The sequence below is a fragment of the Loxodonta africana genome, chromosome 7, assembly GCF_030014295.1.
Source record: "Loxodonta africana isolate mLoxAfr1 chromosome 7, mLoxAfr1.hap2, whole genome shotgun sequence".
In the NCBI taxonomy this organism is placed as follows: Eukaryota; Metazoa; Chordata; class Mammalia; order Proboscidea; family Elephantidae; genus Loxodonta; species Loxodonta africana.
In genome coordinates, this window is record NC_087348.1 from 123761533 (window position 1) to 123778110 (window position 16578).

At 39.3% G+C, this 16578-nt stretch overlaps 1 protein-coding gene across 1 annotated transcript in view; it reads right to left on the minus strand.

Moving 5' to 3' along the window:
• PDGFD (platelet derived growth factor D) overlaps positions 1–16578 on the minus strand; it is a 276377-nt gene that overhangs the window by 74103 nt on the left and 185696 nt on the right. The gene's annotated exons all lie outside the window — the stretch shown is intronic.

The window sequence follows — 16578 nt, forward strand, 5'->3', positions numbered from 1 at the left end:
TAATCTGTGCAGTGCCTTTGTAAAATGGGAATCAGATTACCAAATCATCTCTCGAGTACTTTAATATAAGACGTTGACAAACTTGAGGGAATCTGAAGAAGAGCTGATTGATTAACAGGCTGGGGGAAAATGACTTGTAAGACAAGATAGTAAAACTAAATACATTATTCACTGACCAAGGAATTAGATACTTGTTGTACAGTGCATATACAATGTTTCAGGCGATTAGTTAAGGGGAGATGATACAAATTTCCAAGAATTCAAAATGCATCACCATCATGGGAAAGAATTGTTTACGATGTTCCCAGGGGGCCTAACTAGAAGTCAGGGCATGAAATTGAATAAGAGCAAATGCAGGCTCCATATCTGCAAAGTTTTCCCCATAGTGATACTTATTAAACTGTGCAATGGCCTCACAATGGAAGTAGTGGAACAGCCATCACGTAAGTCATTTCACACAAGAGTGGACAAAATATTCAAAGATACATCTTTGGAAAAAAATCTGCTCTCGTGATGTCGTGGAGAGTGTAATGAATTACCCACTACAGCTTTCTATTTCTCATTTTAGGAGTGTTATGCATTTTAACTGAGCATCTGTCTTCTACTGTGAATATATTCATATCACATCTTGGATTTAATTTTTATTTTCTCAATATCTCTTTGCTGCTTTTTCCCTAAAAGTTCTTTAGTTAGTAAAATTTTTTTGGATTGCTTGGAGCATGTTTTGTGAAAATCGTACTTTTAGTAAATATCCTAAACTCTCTATAGGAAACTGCTCTGGGAAAAAAGCAATAAAAGCAGTTAGTAGTGTTTAAATCCATTTTACAATGTATCTAAAAATGTTTGCATCCAACCCCAAACTAGTAGCCCTTGAAAGGAGATGAGAAAGCAGAAAGAAACTTTTGTATCTTATTTATTGCTATAAATCCCACCTTAGAAATCTTTTAACCCTTCATAAATATGTAATTTTTCCATATTTTATTGAACCTCAATTCTTTTGCTTATAGATTTTTATCGATACTTATTTTCTCTTATATGATAATTTATGATGACTGGATTAGAGGCAATAAATATAAGGAGTGTGTATATACACACAAACGTATACATAGGTCCCTAGGTGGCACAAATGCAACCTAAACATTGTCGTTTCAAATCCACCCATAGGTACCTTGGAAGATAGATCTGGCAATCTGCCTCCATTAAGATTACACCTATGAAAACCTTGTGGCACAGTTCTATTCCGTAATACATGGGGTCACCGTAAGTCAGAATTGACCTGATAGCACCTAGCAACAACAATACATATATACTTATATCTCATAAACTAAAACACTTAGCTAGGTAAGAATTTATTGTAAATTTCAAGCAACTGCCAAAAAACAAGAACTAGGACATTATCTTTGTGTGTTAATATTCCATTTCATATGTAAGACCCATTTAAACCTAACAAGGAAATTCTTCTACCGTAAAGCTATTTCTACTTCACAATTATTATAGCACCAAAGGACACTTTAGTTGTAATATTTACTACATCTTTAGGTACTTTGTTAATTACATCAATGCCAACTGCACACTTTAGGAATGCTGCCAGCCTGATTACATAGCATAAACCATGTTTACAGTGAATCCTAAGAGACAGCCATGAGAGTGAATAAAATGGTAAAGGGTGGTTGTGGTTTGTGCAAATTTCTCTCAGCTTTCTCTTATGTTATAGAGCTCCCCCCTTCTTGTTTAAAGTCCTAATAGGTCCTCTGTTGTTTCCTATTTCTCCTCAAATCCCTATGTCTAAAACACTCCGGGAAATCACCAGGGTAGCTTTGAGCAGTAAAATTTGTACAGATGGCCTCGAGCAGGGTTTCTCAGACTGGGCACTATTGACATTTGGGGCTGGATAATTCTATGCTGGAGTGGGACTGTGCATTCTAGACTATTAACCAGCATCTTTGGATTCTACCTTCTAGATGCCTATAGCACCATTCCCTTCACCCCCAGTTGTGACAATCAAAAGTGTTCCCAGATATTGCCAAATGTCTCCTGGGATAGGACAGAATCACCCTCAGTTGAGAACTGCTGGCCTAGAGCAAGATGGCCGAGGGCAGGGAATCCACTGTGTGGCTCACTCACCTTTCTACCCTTTCTCTTTTATATCTCCAGGGCTCTGATGCAGAAGGCAGTAGTAGCAAGAAGGCTATGCTGGGATTTCTTCTAAAACATTAGCAGGCAATATTCTGACCACAGGATATCAGGGAATAAGATTTTGAAGCTCATTTCTGAAAATCACTAGAGGTATAGATAGCCTAAAGCACAGTCCTCCGGAGAGGAAACACCCTACACCCACTTTCTACGAGCCAGTGCTGGAAGGTGGGTTGAGATGGTGCAAATGTTAATACAAGCACACTTACAGTGAGAAAAACTTGTATTTAGAAGTCTACCATCTAGCAGCATAAACGTGGGCACAACATTTCTTCCATTTTAGGGACTACATTGTTCTCAGCTGCAACATGGGGATGCTGGATGGAGAACTCCAAAGATTGCTGCCAGTTTTAAAATAGTCTATGCATCTATCTAGCTTCAGTAAGCTGGCCAATACCAAAGGAAATGTCTATGAAAACTTAGCAATTCATTCATTCATTCCAATATATATATATATATATGTTGTCATTAAGTGCCTTCGAGTTGGTTCCAACTCATAGTGACCCTATGTACAACAGAAATAAACACTGCCTGGTCCTGCACCATCCTCACAATCCTTGCTATGTCTGCGCCCATTGTCGCAGCCACTTTTGTCAATCTATCTCACTGAGGATCTTTTTTGCTGACCCTCTACTTTACCAAGCATGATGTCATTCTCTAGGGACTGGTCCCTCCTGATAACATGTCCAAAGTATGTGAAATGAAGACTCTCCATCCTCACTTCCAAGGAGCACTGTGGCTGTGCTTCAACAACACATAGCCAGTGAGCAGAAAACAAATACCACTCCACAGCACAGAGAGGTTGGGGACAGGTGACTGCTGTTCCACTCGGTTCCACCATCATAGAAAGTGTCATCCTCACTGCTAACAGCTAAGAAAACAGGCACTATTTAGTGTAATCTTCTCAGTCTAAGCAAACTTTTTTTTTTTTTTTTAACTGCAGGAACTCTCACTTAATTGAAGATAGGAACAGTGGTGTCTTCAAAATGAAATCCGGCCTACTGAGAGAAGGAAATGGACAAAGTCTGGGGATAAGGGACTCTAAGGTAATGGGATTACTTTTTCTTTTTTTTCCACGTTTATCTCAACACATGAATGTTGTCTTTCAAAGCAGCTACCCTGGGTCCTCCCTCTCCTAACATCTCCCCACAAGAAATTAACCACTGGAACACATGAACCAGAATGCTGTTTGATTTGAATGTAGTGTGGAATTAAGAGAATTGTTTAATTAAGAGGTCTCTTTCCGTAGGACTTAAGTATGTTTACACTGACATAAAAGAGTGAACCTCAGTGACAGAAACACTAGCCTATCAAGCTTTGTAATGGGGTTAAGAATTAAAAAAAAAAAAAAAATATATATATATATTAGTTCCAATACCTCAGAACTACATGGATATTGACATTTTACAAAGTGCTTTCCTGTATCTCTTACCACATGCTTTGAATATAGTAGAAGTTTCAGAAATGTTCACAGTAGGTGTGCCAGAAGCTTACTGAACACAAACATTAATCAATTTAGGAATATTTACTGAGTAACTATCATGTGCCACAGTACCAAGTGATGGGGTCTAGCAACAGACACAGTGTAATGAGGGCTTGCCATTGTCTCTGCAGTGTTCCATGTCTGTTGTTAGGTGCCGTCCAGTCTGTTCCTACTCACAACGACCCTATATGACAGAGTAGAACAGCCCCAGCGGATGGTGGATTTGAACTGCCGACCTTTCGGTTAGCAGCCAAGCTCTTAACCACTATGCCACCAGGATTCTGTTTCATGTCTAGTGATACCTAAACAAAAAATGCTAACACAAAAACATAAGGTGCCCTGCAGTCAATGCTGTTGAAGATGTAAAATGAGTGGCAAATGTGAGGAAGTTGGGAGCAGTATCCACAGAGACTGGAATGAATTCTGGGGTTCTGCTTTACAAATTTAAGAACTCTTCTCGAGGGAAATATTTTTTAACAGGGCAGCACATCAGAATCAGCTGAGGGCTTTGCTGGCCCCTATCCCCAAGAGATGATTCAGTAACTCTGGGATAAGCTCTGGACATCTATACAAAAAAAAAAAAAAAATCCTTAGATGATGAAAAATCATTTTCCTGGAACTGTGACACTTCATGCTGCCTAAATCATACTCTAAAGCTTAAATCCGAAACGGGTTTTTTTCCTTTTAGCTTTGGGCTTTATCGCTTTTAAATGCAAATAATTTAGAATAGTCAGGTTTTAAACTGTTATCAGCCACTGACTCATTCTGTTCCTTCTTCTGGGACTGAGTGTTTCTCTGATTTTTCCTTAGGTCAGCTACTGTTTCCTAAGGGACTCGTTTGCTGACCACCTTCTCTTTCCCGCAGACATAATGACTTTCTCTCTTCTCCCCTCCTACAACACTGCTTTGTATTTCAGTCATTGCTTAGCACATCATCATGTCAGCCTCACGTGACCATCTTGAGGGCCTGATTCATGCCTTGTCTGCATGCCCAGGACCTGTGTGGAACCTAACATAGAGACAGGGTTTCCAAAAATGTATGCAGAATGAATGAGCAGCCCAATGAATCCAAGAATTAATTTATAGCCTGGTCTACAAAAAAAAAAAAGAAAAAAAAAATTTTTTTTTTTTCTACATGAAAGATCCTGTAGTCAGTTTGATAGGCTGATTTTAGGAAAGAACTTTTGGGCATTTGACGGGGGTCCGGCGGGGGAGGGGGTGAGACAGGGGTTATAGGTGATTGGAAGACAAAACTGGGGGCATAAAAATAAGATCTGCTTTTACCACTCTGCCTGCAGTAGGCCTTGGGAATAATCATTTTATTTTCATATTGATACATAACATGCATTTTTTTTTTTTGTTATACAAGGGAAGCTCTTGCAAAAGGCTAAGAATATGCAATAATTTACAGTTGTTTATTCTAATTTACCATGAAAACAAAATTAGATACTAGTCTAAAATTTTAATTTAGAGGCCTACTTTATAACTTTGGTTTCCCTTCAGAAATGATTTCTTGGTTAAGACTTTGTATTCATATTTATATTCTTTTTTTTTTTTTTAACAATAATAATAATTAAAAAAAAAAAAAACTAGGTTATTTCCCTTGGCTAAATAAGTCATTTTCTATTATTAACATTTCTGTTATAGAGATTGTTTTTTGTAGAAATTAAAATTCTAGGGGGGGCCAGAATGTTATTTTCTCTTTGAACAAATAACTGGTTTTAGCATTGCAGGAAGAAAGATGCCAGAAGATCACATCAAGTATTTGTGGCCTTGAACAACTATACACCTCAGAGACCCAGCTTGTCTTTGAGCCAAAGGAATATTTTAAGGGCTGCTTGCATAGTGTTGTGTAGAATCAGATGGGGAATGAATGTCTTTCTACAGTAGTGACATCAAGAAACCTTCCAAATCTCACCTTACTATTAATATTGGACTCAATATCAAAGGTATGTTTCAAGATATTTTCATGAACAGTTCAACAGGCGCCATGGAAGTGTACATCTAAATGTAGCATAGAACTAGTGGTAGTTTTTAGCTTCTTGTTCTCCCAACATTGCCTTAGGGTTGTGGGTGTCCTACTGAAAACCTAGGCTCCTAGTTCTGTCCTAACTCAGTCAAAGAATTTCTCTCGGGCTCAGCTGGTTCTAAGATCCCTTAGAGATAGACAGCTGCTATGGAGTCAACTCAGACTCATGAAGATCTTATGTACAATAGAATGAAATGTGGCCTGGTCCTCTGTTGTCCTCACAATTGCCAGCATACCTGAATTTATAGTTATGGCTATGCTGTCAATCTATTCCACTGAGGTTGTCCCTCACCCTTGTTGACCCTTTACTTCACCAAACATGATGCCCTCCTCCAGAGATTGGTCCCTCCTGATGCCATGCCCAAAGCAAACCAATTGGGCAACGTTCTGTTGTAATCCATAGGTTTACATTGGCTAATTTTTAGAAGTACATCTCAAGGCCTTTCTTCCTAGTCTTAGTTTGGAAGCTCTGCTGAACTGTAACGTGTCCGCCATGGGTTATCTTATCGGTATTTGAAATACCAGTGGCATAGCTTCCAGCATCATAGCAATATGCAAGCCACCATAATACAACAAACTGACAGATGGGTGGTGGCCCAGACTCCTTAAAGGACAGTAGGCCAGTTGCTGTCAAGTCTAGTCCAACTCATGTTGTGGCTCTTGTCAGGTGCTGCCCTGTTGGTTCTGACTCATAGCAACCCTATTTACAACAGAACTAAACACTGCCTGGTCCTGCATCATCCTCATAATCGTTGTTATGCTTGAGCCCACCGTTGCAGCCACTCTGTCACTCCGTCTTGTCGAGGATCTTCCTCTTTTTTGATAACCTCTACTTTACCAAGCATGATGTTTTTCTCCAGGACTAGTCCATCCTGATAACACATCCAAAGTATGTGAGACGAAGTCGCAACATCCTCTTTTCTAAGAAACATTCTGGCTGTACTTCTTCCAAGACAGATGTGTTTGTTCTTCTGGCAGTCCATGGTATATTCAATAATCTTTGCCAACGCCATAATTCAAATGTATCAATTCTTCTTTGGTCTTCCTTATTCATGTGCAGCTTTTGCATACATACGAGATGACTGAAAATATCACGGCTTGGGTTCGCACCTTAGTCTTCAAAGTGACATGTTTCTTTTTAACACATTAAAGTGGTCTTTTGCAGCAGATTTGCCCAATGCAATATGACATTTGATCTTTTGACTGCTGCTTCCATAGGCCTTGATTGTGAATTGAAGTAAAATGAAATTCTTCACAACTTCAAAATTTTCTCTATCACGATGTTGCTTACTGGTCCAGTTGTGAGGATTTTTCTTTTCTTTATGTTGAGATGCAATCCATACTGAAGGCTGCAGACTTTGATCTTCATCAGTAGGTGCTTCAAGTCCTCTTCACTTTCAGCAAGCAAGGTTCTGTCATCTGCATAATGCAGGATATTAATGAGTCTTCTTCTAATCCTCATGGCCCATTCTTCTTCATTTAGTCCAGCTTCTCGGATTATTTGCTCAGCATAAAGATTGAGTAAGTATGGTGAAAGGATACAACCCTGAAGCACACCTTTCCTGACTTTAAACCACGAAGTATTCCCTTGTTCTATTAGAACTACTGTCTATGTACTGGGTCCTCAGGAACACAATCAAGTGTTCTGGAATTCCCATTCTTTGCAATGTTATATATAATTTGTTATGGTCCACATGCCTTTTCATAGCCAATAAAACACAGGTAAACATTTTACATATATATAATTGCCAAGGACTACCGTTTATCTATTACCCATTGCTGTCAGTGATTCAACTCGTGAAGATCCCATGTGTTACAGAGTAGAACTGCTACATAAGGTTTTCTTGGGTATAATCTTTATGGAAGCATATTGCCAGGCCATTGCTGGGTAGGTTTGAACCACCAACCTTTAGGTTAGTAGTCAAGTGCAAACCATTTTCACCACCCAGGAACCTTGCCAAGGAGAAAAAGTGGGAAATCATAAGATAGTTAGGTGTTGAGAGGATACCATTGCTTGTCTGGACTGAAGAATATGTGTAGGGGAGAAAGGAGAATTGAAGCTAGTATTTTAGGCAGGGTTCAGAACATGGAAGGCTCTCAGTGTCACAGTAAGGCACTTGTACATCATTCCATATGAAATTGGGAATCACTCACAGTTTCTGAGCTGGAAATGATATGATCATAGCTCTACTTTAGCTGGCAACCATATACAGGGCAGACTGAAGGTGGAGGAGACAGGAGGTAGGAAAACCAATCAGGAAGTGATTAGCGGGGCCTAGCCAAGAAGCAGTGATTACTTCATTATTTATTCATGTATTTCTCTTTTTCAATCTCTCTTTTTGATTTTTTGCCCACCTGGCTTCTATTTTCAATTGCAAAATGAAGCAAGAGTCACTTTAAATCTGTAGCTCAATTTTCTCACAGGTGAAAGAAGCAATCTTGAATGGCGGTCAGCCCTCATCTGTCACATTCTCACTGATAACGGAAACATTAAGGAGCAATTGTTTTCAAGGCTGAATGAATTCTTTCTGTATGATTGATCACTCATTTGTTTGTTCGCCTGGGTGAGGAGACTGGAGTCTCCCCAAAGCTCCTGGAATCATTAGCTTCCCAGTCACTAGGAGGGGCTGATCCTTACAGATGAGGGAGCAGGCTTGCTAGCTCTCCTTAGATCCAGTTATGGGTACCATAGAGTTACCCAAGATGACTGATTGAAATAAACATAAAAATCACTGTGAGCTTGGTTGTATCCTTCAAGGGCAAACAGTTATTTGCTCTTCTGTGGGGGTAAACTCTTCCCTCCAAATTTCTGCATCAGCCCACAGATAAGGGACATCTACAAATATTGTTGGTCTCTATCATCATGTATTCCTTCCTGTCATCCCTTCTCCCACCCTCCCTCCCCACATTTTCCCATTCTTTTCTTTGGTTGCTTGCTTCCAGTATCACTCATTGGGAAGGGTTATGGTCTTCCTCCACTTTCTGGGCCCATCTGCTAAGCACAGTTGTATCCATTTGAGACTAGTTTGTGAATAGAATTGTGATCCTTGTTTCATTCAGTGGGCAGGGTGTGTAAGTATACCCAATGTCTGCTCTAGGGACCTCAGTCCCCTTACAGCGATCCTTGGGTCTGAATTTGCAACACTGTTGTTAGCTGCCAGTGAGTTGGCTCCTACTCATGGTGAGCCCATGCACAATGGAACATAATGCTGCCTGGTCCTGCACCATTCCCATGATCATTTGAGGATCAGACTATTAAGATTCATAGGCTTCTCACTGCCTGATGTTGGAAGTAGATCACCGGGCCTTCTTTCTAGTCTATCTTGGTCTGGAAGCTCTGCTGAAACCTATTCAGTAGCATAGCAACATACAAGCCTTCAATGACAGTCAGTAGCTGCATATGAGGTGCATTGGCCACGAATGGAACTCAGGTATCCCATACGGAGGGTGAGAATTCTACCAGTGAACCAACACTCCACCTCCACTTTGGCTTCCAGTCCTAGCCAAGTTCTCTATTCTAGCTTTACAAGGGAATCCTGAGCTTTGGCATTTCTTGGACCACCATTAATAAAATTGCTACTTAGATGGCCTTTTGGCTTCTGGTATCTCTTTTCTAGTGGTAGGATTAAAAAAAAAAAAAAAAGGATAGTAAGTAGTTAGCACCTTTAGTCTGCAACACATTCAATGAACTCATCAGGGTATGATGAGACCCTTGCTTTTCCTTACCTTTGTGTCTTTGATTAAACAATGCTCTCTTCCTGGGTTGATCTCCTTTAGTAACTCAGCATGGCAGTCCCTGTCTTTATGACATTAAGTGCCCTTCTTTGTGTGAAAGAAATACTCCATATGCACTTTATCACTGCAATTCACACTGTTTTATAATTTTGGTGCCTTTCTCCCCCACAGAACTATCATTTTCTTCTTATTATCCACAGTAAGCTCTCAGAAATATTTGTTGGATTTATAAGTGAACATGAAGCAGAGATATTTTTTACTGAGGTTCGCTTCTTTCCTAGCTTTTTAAGAAAAATACCGCTCTGCCTTTGGCGTGTCTTAAATATGCAAGCCATTGTCTAATACAAATGAATAGCTTTTTTTCCTTCTTCACTTTTCTCATGTTCTTCATTGACCAAAATATTAGTACCTCAAGAGCACTGTTACAGAGAAAAGGTTACATGTATATAAAGAGGCACAGTCATCTACAGTCACTACATTTTTTTGGCTTTCAAGGATAAAAGTTCACTTGTAGCATGTTCATATAATTAAACACTAGATAAACAGGATGCTGGGCTGTCCAAGTGCCATTAAACAGTATCCCTCTCAAAGCTCAGCACGTGGAGAGTCATCTGCTCATGTGATTAACACACGGGGTTTATGAGCACAATTAATTACAGTAGTAAAGTATTATTTCAAACACTGCTTGTGTCGGAAAGAACTAGTCAACATGGAAGAAAACATTGCAAAAGTCAGATACCATGGTCGGCAATATGTGTGGGGTTGTTAACTGGTAACTGTGGACCCATAGGGCATCACGGATAAGATCGGCAGGCTCATTAACTACCTGGAATTTTATGCATAATTTTGGATATATTTCTTTTTCTTCGCAGAGGATCCACATCTTTCATTTCTCATGGATGGCACATACGGTGAGCTCTGTGACCACATGAAAATTTCTAACCTCTCTGTTAACTGCCTGATTTACGTTGCCTCATTTGTAAGATAAGAGGGTTGATCTAGGCACTAGATCTCTAAGACGTTGCAGTTCTAAATTCGGTCTCTTTCCTAAACCAGTCTTCTTGGGGATGCTTTAACGCATGATTTAAAAAAAGCAGCGGATTATTCACAATGTGTTAGGAACTGCATCAACACTTCACATGTATCGGTTCCCTCATACCTTTAACTTTCACAGTGACCCCAAAAGTTCCATATTATTATTTTGTAATTTACTGTTATTATTACTATATTATCAGGACTATACCCACCAAACTCTAGCTCTATGAGGACAGGGACTTTGTTTTCTTCACTGCTCTATATCCAGTATTTAGCACAGTGCATGGCACATAATAAGTGTTCAAAAAAAAAAAAAAAATCTGTTAACTAAATGAATGCATGACTAGTAAAAATGACCTGAATTAGCCAGCAACAAATAATATCATGGGATTTCATTTTATCTCACTTTCTTGTCTCCTAACCAAAAAACAAAAACAAAACAAACCACTTGCCTTGAAGTTGATTCTGACTCATGTTGATTCCATGTGTATCACAATAGAACTGTGCTCCACAAGGCTTTTAACAGCTGCCTTTTCAAAAGTAGATAACCAGTCCTTCCTTCCGAGGTGCCTCTAGGTGCACTCAAATCACCAAACCACTTTTGCACCACCCAAGGACTCCTCTTGTCTCCTCCTGCTTTAATCCTTCTTTTAGCTACTTCCTCCTCCCTCCCCCTGTCCTGGAAGAAACTAACTTCCCCTTTATTCATCTCATCTTCACCATTTGCTTCTAGACCTAGCTACACCCTTTGTCAAATTACCCTTTGCTCCAAGATTTATGGAATCTTGCTTTTTACTCTCCAGTGAAATCTATTGAAGTTCTCAGTGTGTATTCAAATTTTAGGAAAACAATCTGATTAAAATGACTGATTCGTTTAACCTTCCCAGAGAGACTATTCGTTTCTCAAAACAGTCTGCAATTGGTGAAATTTTAGACCATTTGTGACATCTTAAATAAGGACACTTATTTAATAATAAGTGCCTATAAGATACTGCAAAATGAGACTCTCTGGAAGAATGTCTGTTTCAACCAATACCCATCAAAGCTCCCAGGCTTGCCAGTTTGACAGCCTACTGCAACATTTCCTTAGGTGCACTGGTGCTTGTACTTGCCCCTCCTGTTCTGCAATCCTCCTATATGACCTTGACCATCCCCCTAGTTTTCTTTCTGCCCCATATTTTGTTTGACATCTTGTTGACTAGCATCTAGTCTTAGCTAACGCCTTGATTTTAGCTACCTTACCCCATTTAAAAAACTGAAAGCCTTGATGGACTAGGATGGACCAAGAAGAGGACAAGAAACCTCTTCCTCGCTTCTCTCCCACAGAGAAGTTAGCTGCTATTCCACTTCTCTCTTATGGGTTAGCTTCCTTCCAACAGCCTGAATCCCAAGACAGCAACAGAATGTTTTATAATCAAAGGAAAGACGTCTTCTCTTTTCTGCTTCAGGGTCTTAGCCTTGATGATCTTTTTGCTAAAAACATTCCTCTACCATAGCTTTGCATGACTGCCTCTTAATATTTCCAGTCTCAACTCATATTTTATATGCTCATATCTACCTTCACTCCCTAGTGGAGCAGGTCCCTTCCCAGATACTCTCTAGCAAACTATCTTTTTTATCTTCTTTACAGCTTTTATTGAACCTCAAATAATTTATGTTTGTATGCATGCACTTACCTACTTATGTGTTTATTGTCTGTTTCCTCCCACTACCAAGTGAGTTCCCTGAAGGAAGACACAGCCTATCTTTCCCTTTCCCCAGTGTAGTGCCCGGCCGGGCTCACAGCAGGCATTTAATAAACAGTATTTCAGCTCTGATAGCTCCCAAATATCCTGGGCTTAAATTTGAGGTAAAGAAACTGAAGTAAACAGAATCTGCTATGACGATCTCCACCTTTACCTTGATGGTCCTTGGATCTATATACACAGAACACCAGTGAATGTTCAGAACATCCAACAATTTATATCTGGCTGTGCAAATAAGGGGGGATAGTGGTGGCTCAGTGGTAGCATTCTTGTCTTCTGTGCAGGAGAAATGGGTTTGATTCCCAGCCAATGCACTTCATGCCTAGCTGTCACCTGTTTCTCAGTGGGCTTGTGTGTTGCTACAACGCTGAAAGGGTTTCAGCTGAGCTTCCAGGCCAAGAAAAACTAGGAAGAAAGGCCTGGCAATCCACTTCTGAAAATCAGCCAATGAAAACCATATGGATCAGACTGTTCGATCCATAACCAATCACGGCGGTGGCATAAGACTGAAGAGTGTTTCTTTCAATTGTGCGTGGGGCCGCCATGAGTAGGGAGCCAACTGAATGGCAGCTAGCAACAACAATGCAAATAAGATGGGATTTCTATACATTTTACAGAGAAAGATAATAGAGTCCTTTACCCTTTAGCTTTGTTGAAGAAGTTTGCTTAAGGGAATGAGGATCAATCACTCACCTTCATTTTGTTACTAATGATTTTATTTTTGTTTCACTAACTGGTAAATTTTAGGTAAGCAAAATCAGGATCTGCAAAAGTGGCTAAAATGAGGAATCTTATCTTAGGTCAACCCCTTTGCTGTCCTTTTTGTCATCCTCCTCTTCTTCTTCATCTTCTTCCCTTTCTTGTGTTTTAAGTAATTACTTGGAAGGCAAAAGCATGACTCATGAGGAGTTTTAATCTCAGTGGAAGTCTTAGCTGCTCCATTGCAAAGTTAATTCAAACTACAGAGATATACAGTTAACCAAATGGTCTGATAAAATTGCTTTTTTATCTTGGAGTTTATAATGTGATTAGCAAACTTTGATTTATAAAATAAAATAGACTTTATTAATAAAACAAGGAAGTTTTTGAATAGCTTTTAAATGACTTACGTTTTTATTTTTGAATTAAAAAAACAAAACGTGCCCTCCATTAAACACACACACACCTGCCACACACAGAATTAAAGGCAATTTCTTACATTTGTTACAATGTGTGATTACATGTTTCTATCTTGGATGAAAGGGAGTGAATTGTGGTTACAGATGTGTGTGCGTGCACACACACACACACATACACATGGCACTGACAACTGGCTGTCCGTACAGGACTGCCAAACTTACCTGTTTTATTATTATCATTATCATAATGCCAATGATAATGATAATAATAAAAGCAGCAGACATTTGAGTAATTAGTAAGTTCCAGGCTGAGCGGTTTATAAAAGTTATCTAATTTAATCCTTACAACTAACTAAAGGAAAGCAGTTTACAAAAGTCATCTAATTTCATTGTTACAACTAACTAAAGAAAGGCAGTATTACCATTTTACAGATGAGAAAACTGAGGTTTTGCCCAGTAAGCAGCAGAGCTGAAATTCATATCCATGCCTATTCATTTCTCTGCACAGCATCCTTTGGGTACCTTTCCAGTAATCTATGAGTGGTCTTCAAGAAAAGATGCCTAACCATCCATCCATCCATTCATTTCCCAAACAAATGAAATTTGAGATGGGAGATACTCATTTAGACAATTACTTCTTGCTACCACATGTTTAATTACATTACCCATTCTACTTAATTGTACCCCCTAAAGGCATCTATTCTCCTCAATCGAGTGAAATTAGAAAAGAAGGCTAAGAAAGAGAGCAAGAAAAGGAAATTAGGCAGTTCTTCTTATGAATCATATTTTGTCAGGAAAGAGTCAATTCAAAAAACCACGATATTGCCATGTATAGGACACCATGTTTGACCCACGTAGGGATAAGCTACTGTTCCTGCTCTCACAAAGCTCACCACCACGTACCTGGCAGAGACAGATAAATACTCAATTTGTGATGATAAAAGGTAACCTCCTTATCACCACCACTCACTGAGTACTTATGATGTCCTAGGCATTGTGCCAAGTACTCATTATCCTCCTAACATCTCATTCCAATTTAAATTACTATCCCCATTTTCCAGATGTGAAACCAAAGGATAACAAACATGTTCAATATCACACCATTAATAACTGGTGAAATCTGTCTTCAGTCCAAAGTCTGCTGTGTAGGAAAGCCCTGGTCCTAACCATAAGACCATCCTGCCTCAGCCTAGGAGAAGGTGGTGATTGCTGCTATAAAACAGATACAGGCTTGAATTCCAAGAACATCCAATAAAATTGTGATATAAGAACCATCCAAACCAAAACTGGGGATCTTGATGGTATTCATCACTTTCTCAAACTTTGCTGGCGTGAAAAAAAAAAAAAAAGACTAAAAATGTATATTGGGCTTGGAATTCCAAAAAAATTATGAGTCTGGACCATATAGATTTGGTTCCAGCCTCAGGCGAAGTTCCTGTATACCCGGAGAGTAACTGAGGTAGAAGAGCAGAGATGTTTGATGGGAGGCATAGAGGCAGAATGGTGAACAGAGAAGGAAGGTTGTCTGAATCTATCCAAATAGCTACTTGCCGTTTTTCCAAGGGCACTTTGACTTAGAAATGATTCTAAGGCCCATGTTTTCCTAGTACATTATTTAAATACACCTAAACAGGGCCTGCCGTTTTTAATCCCACTGCCCCTGCCCCCCCCATTATCTCCTACCTGGCCCACTTTGAGTTACAAAACTGGTCCCTGTAGCATTTGCGTTTACAAACCCTGCATTAAAGTCTCTCCAAGAAAAACTTAAACATGAATAAGAGGAACTTCTCAATATATTGGTTAAGCCATATACTATCTTCTATTCTTGTTGAGCAATAATCAAATTAAAGACAGCTTTGTCAAAAAGCCACACAGGTCTAAAGTCTATACATACCTGGAGGCTAAGCTCATTCTGCCTCTTGAAATTCATCCAACAAAGCACTTTGGCCGTAGGTAACCACATCTAGTGCTAGAAGCCTATTAGGGGAAGGAGAGCCTGGAGCTATTCTTGATGAACGCAGGCCAAGAGGTTGGTAGGCAAATACAGGAAAAAGTTCTAACTACCATCATTTCCAAAAAGTCCAATTGAATGCACTGGTGGAGACGAATGAGTGAGCGAACGTGTGCAGTGATGCCAAACAGTCTACATTCCACACTACAGAGGCTGTCCAAAATTCCACTCAACATTGGCTAGGAAATGAGAGATAAGCCAGCACCATCATCCAAAACACCTCAAACAGGACTATTTATCCCTCTCTAACTTGTCTTGCCCACTGCAAAAAGGAGATCTTTTGCCTTAAAGATACAGTGTTGGGTGTGTCTGGCTGACTTATGGACCATTTAACTTAGTAGTGATCAAAGCTTCACAGAGTCTATATATACCAGGCCTAATGGTCCTTAATATTTTAAGGGAAAAAGAGATTCTTCACCAAGGCTACCCATCACCATTCTCACATGACAAGCCTGCTTTGTCCAGAAACCATTGGGAACAGATGCATCACTGAACACATTAAAAAGTGAAAAATGTGGAAACTGAAGGTCCACACTTTCATTTCGATGCTAAGCAGCACTGCATGAGTTTGCAAGAATATCGATCATGCTTGACAGATTATTTTCAATGAAAACCGGAACCAGTGTCACTGATGCTATTTTTTTCATTTACAGTGTTCTGCTGTAGAACTCACTTAGTGTTTAATGACTCATCATAATGTCAAAAAAAAAAAAAAAAGTAAGTTTTTTCCTATTCAAAAGTTAACTCTTAAGAAGAAAAAAGAAACAAACAAAAAACTCAAAACAAAACAAAACTCTAAATAACACCACTTAGACTACTGGATTCTTTTTATATCTACATTTTGAAAAGAAATACAGACAAACCTAGTAAGAGTTAAAAATGTTTCCAGCAGAACAAAACGCAATATCCTATGAATGGCTAAAGGATTCAGGAACATTTAAGGGAATTTGTGGGCAAACTTATCCCAGTGTCTTCCTGGGCTTAGCCTGTAACACTTAATACTTCTCAGGTCTTATCACTCATCATTCTCTGCTGTTACCTCATTTTAACTGTTTGTGATGTTCACCAAACATGAGGTTCAAGGATCCTGTCTGTCTCATTTACCTTTGTGCCTGCTGCACCTATCAAAGGGTCTAACAAAGAACAGGAACTTAATATTGTTTTACTAATGGATGAATGAGTAAAGAAAATGCATGAGTGTGTATGACCCAACAACTAGAATTTACTAA